Source organism: Bidens hawaiensis, unplaced genomic scaffold (assembly GCF_021521415.1).
Source record: "Bidens hawaiensis isolate Kalapana, Puna unplaced genomic scaffold, B.hawaiensis_p1.1 tig00037284_1, whole genome shotgun sequence".
Lineage (NCBI taxonomy): Eukaryota > Viridiplantae > Streptophyta > Magnoliopsida > Asterales > Asteraceae > Bidens > Bidens hawaiensis.
Genome location: NW_027496515.1, coordinates 196,462 through 201,398, shown reverse-complemented (window position 1 = coordinate 201,398; position 4,937 = coordinate 196,462).

Below are 4,937 nucleotides of genomic sequence, written 5' to 3'. Positions count from 1 at the left end.
TGATTACACTTGTTGACTAAAACAAGTGTGCCAAAAGCTCTCTCCTAAGAGACGAGAACGACACAAGGCATGTGTCGGTGAACTCCCGCTTGATGCCGCATCCATATGCTTAAGTGTCCACCTTGTGTTGTCACTATTCCACTTTATTTGGGCTTCCGTTTGGGCTCCAACTTCAGCTTATAGCTTCCATGGGCCTCCAAGTTTGGGCTTTGGTCATTGGGCTAAAATCCCATCTTGGACTATGAGGTCCATTAAGGCCTAAAACCAAAATCGAAACCATGTTGCATCTTCTTTTACAAAAAATATATCATAATACATTTTTCTCTAGTAAAAGAAATAAAACTAATCTACTTATTATTACAAACCAATATGAAATGAATAAATAAATTACAAACCCAAATAAATTAACATTACAACCATATTGAATAAACCGAATAAATCACAACACAAACACACATCCAAAAGGTCATGGATAGGTTATGAACATCCAAATGCACATCCAAATATGCAAGGTCTAAGAAGACCAAAATGGTTCCCCTTTTACCCATAAAACTTTCGGCCAAGGTTAACCAAACCGAAAGTTTCGGGTTTTGTCCAAACAAATAATTTGTCTTTGAAATGACTTTAATTCTTCAAGATTACCACATGCATGTAAAGTATAATATTGAAGAACCAAGGGGTAACCAAAAGCCAAAAAACTTTCGGCCATATGGTGATCCACACCATAAAACCCAAAAATTTTTAGATCTAATGAAGCATGTATCCGTATAAGCGGCTCTTGATGCCATTGTTGGGTTTTAACAAGATTAACAAAGTCATATTAACCCATTTATATGAAAAAAAATAGCGGATTAAAAGTTTTAATTCGTGTTAACCTGATTAATATAAAACCCAATGCCCGGATCAAATATACGAAAATACATGCTATCAAAATAACCATAGGGTGTTTTAGCATACTATCTTCAAGATGCTAAGAAATATGAAGGAGATGAAGATTGAGTGACTAGTCTTCAAGTTAGAATATCCTCAAGCTTGTACACCCACAAGCCACCAACAAGACACCCTTGATTTGCTAGGATTTACTCACTTGAAGCTCCTCCTTGTTCCTTCCTATCTTGGCCGAAATTATCAAGAGGAAAGGAGAGAGTTTACTTGTGTGTGAGAGAGAAATAATAGATTTAACCAATGCACTCTCTTTGGCAAATGAAAATACTTGCATGTTATAGGGACATGTGAGATATTAAAGGATGAGAGAGAAAAACTTTTCCTCATAAAATTTAAATTCACTTGTTCTATGTTTGTGTTATATTTGTTACATGTTACAAAAATGTAACGTAACATGATGTAAGTAACATGCCTCATGTTATTTAACCAATTTAAATAATATTATAAAATATCTTCCCTCAAAATATAAATTATCCATATAATTTATTTATTACACAAGTGCAAATATTTAGAAATCCATTTTCTATATATCGTGAGTGTTGATGTTTATTTGTTATATCATATCTTAAAATAAATATCGTGGGTGTTTGTCTAGCTTGTTATTAGGTATGACCCGAATTGGATAATAACGTACTAGCCACATCAACTCTAATATGTGTATTGGGCAGATCGATTCCAACAGATACTATGATATTCGCCTTTACTTAAATTTACTTATGATCAATCACAAAGTTTCCATGTAGTAATATTTGAGTGCGGATCAGTCCAATATTTATATCCCATAAATATCTATGAACCCTTGCTCTATATTCATATCTTATGAATATCCACCAAATCCAGTTCATAATAGTCTTACCTTCATATTTGTTCCCACAAATATGAGCGACTACAGACATATTATTCATGGATTTAAACATGCAAAATGGAACATAACTCAAAAGTCATAATCATAAACCATATTCATATGAATGAGTCAAAATAACAATTGTTATGATATCCAAATACAAAATAGATCAAATCCAATCACTAGAATATCGAAGTCCTAAGGCACAAGTGTGACCTTAATGCTTTGGCCTTTCAAGGAGCTTCATGAGTGGATCCGCAATGTTTTGATCGGTGTGAACTTTGCGAATACATATCTTTCCTTTTTCAAGTTCATCCCATAAGTAGTTGAATCTCTACTCAATGTGCCTTGTTTTTTGATGTGCACGGGGATCCTTGATGTGAGCAATCACACCCTCATTGTCACAAAAGATCTCTAGAGGGTCCTGAATGGTACAGACCACCCCTAGGTCAGCAATGAACTTCCTTCTCCACGCAACTTCTTGAGCGGCCAAAGAGGCGGCGATGTATTCCGATTCAGTGGTGGACAATGATACCAAATCTTATTTTGCGCTCTTTCAAAATAGTGCCCCACCATTCATAACGAAAATACATCCCAATTGTGATCGAGAATCATCTCGATCAGTTTGAAAACACGCATCCGCGTAACCCTTTACAACGAGTTCCTCCTTACCAGAGCCATATATTAGAAACATATCCTTAGTCCTTCTAAGGTATTTAAATATGCTCTTAACCGCCATTCAATGGCTACTACCCGGATTTTGTTGGTATAAATTTGTCATGCTTAAAGCGCGTGACACATCCGGTCTACTGCATATCATTGCATACATGATGGATCCTATAGCCGAAGCGTATGGGATTCCTTTCATTTTATCTTGCTCATCCTTTGAGCTTGGACATTGATTCGCACTCAAAACCGTTCCTCTTTGAATAGGTACCAAACCTTTCTTAGAGTTCTCCATCTTGAACCTTTTCAAGATTTTATCAATGTATGCACTTTGGTTTAAACCTATCAACCACCTTGATTTATCCCTATAGATATTTATTCCCAAAAATATAGACGGCTTCACCAAGATTTTTGATGGAAAAACAACTCCCAAGCCAGGCTTTTACACTCTCCATGGTAGGAATATCATTTCCAAACAATAGTATGTCATCAACATACAATACTAGGAAAGTAATGATGCCCAAACTAGCTTTCTTCTACACACAAGCCTCATCAGCGTTCTTGATGAGTCCAAATTTATTAACCTCTTCATCAAAACGATGATTCCAACTCCTAGATGCTTGTTTCAATCCATAAATTGATTTCTTTAACTTGCATACTTTATTAGGATGTTGTGGATCAGCAAACCCTTCGAGCTGAACCATATAGACACCTTCTTCAAGATGACCTTTCAGAAAAGCAGTTTTGACGTCCATTTGCCAAATCTCATAGTCATATGATGCGGCTATGGCAATTAATATCCTAATTGACTTTAGTATTGCCATGGGCGAAAATGTCTCATCATAATCAACTCCTTGAATTTGAGTAAAACCTTTTGCTACAAGTCTTGCTTTACAAATATCCACGTTTCCATGCATATCAGTTTTCTTCTTGAAAATGCACTTACTTACAACTGGTTTGAAGTTAAAAGGTGGTACAACCGAATCCCATACTTGGATGGTTGTCATGCATGGATTACATCTCAACTTTCATAGCTACAAGCCATTTGTCACAATCTGATTGTTACATTGCATCATGGTATGTGGTGGGTTCATCTAAATCTACCACATAGCATCCATCCATGAAAAATCCATATCTTTGAGGTGGATTACTAATTCTATCATATTTTCAAAGGTTTTGTGTGTCTTGATCAACCATTTGATCATTCTCAACAATCTCTTGTTGAGTGCAAGTGTCAACCAAACGTGTATCGGCTTGTGGTCCTCGATCCTCCTTGAGTTCCCCCGTTCTACTAGTTCCTTCCATAAGGAACTTAGTTTCCAAGAACTCGGCCTTTCGAGAAATAAATACCTTCGGCTCGGTTGGGTTGTAGAAATAATATCCCACAGAGTCTTTGGGATAACCTACAAAGATGCACTTAGTGGATCGACTTTCAAGTTTGTTTTAGGTGTTGTGCCTAACATAAGCCTCACAACCCCATACCTTTAAATATGATAATGATGGAACCCTTTCATCCCATATTTCAAAAGGTGTCTTGTCCATTTTCTTTGTTGGTGCCATATTTAGAATACGGGCTGTCGTGAGCAATACGAAACCCCAAAATGATAGAGGCGATGTGCTTCTAGCCATCTCAGATCAAATCATATCCAATAGAGTTTGATTCCTCCTTTCGGACACACCATTATGTTGTGGTTTTCCGGGTGGAGTGAGTTGTGAGATGATTCCACAACTTCTAAGATGATCTTGAAAAGCATAACTAAGGTATTCACATCCTCTATCTGAACAAAGTAGTTTGATGGTCTTATTGAGTAGATTTTCTACTTCATTTTGGAAGACTTTGAATATTTCAAAAGCTTCATCTTTTTGTCTTAACAAGTACACATACCCATAACGACTACAATCATCGATAAAGGTAATGAAGTATCTTTTACCATTCCTTGTCATTGCCTTAAAAGGACCACATACATCCGAATATATGATACCTAATAAGTCTTTTGCCCTTTCATTAGTTCCACTAAGAGTTCCTTGGTTATCTTTCCTTGTAAACAAGATTAACACTTATCAAATGAATCATCATTTGATTCCAAAAGACCATTGTTTTGAAGTGTATGTATGTGATCCCTTAGAATCTAAGAGATATTCTTAGAACAAGATTCTTTATATTGTATGAATGCTTATGCTTAGAGTCTAATAGATCCCTTAGACTCTAAGAGATATTCTTAGGACAACATTCTTTCCGACTCATCATAGAAAGAGTCAATATAAAGAGACTGCATTTGCATAAATCTCTCAAGACGCCAAATGCGCAAGATTTTAGTTGTCCATCTAAAGACCGGCTAATATCGTTTCGAAAATACTAACGTAGAAGGATGGCAAGTATGGATGCAGACATCGACCAGATAAATTTCTCCTCATGTTAAAGACAAGATTAACTTCAAAGAACTATTGTTTAAACTAGACGCAAGATCTAGTAGTTTACTTT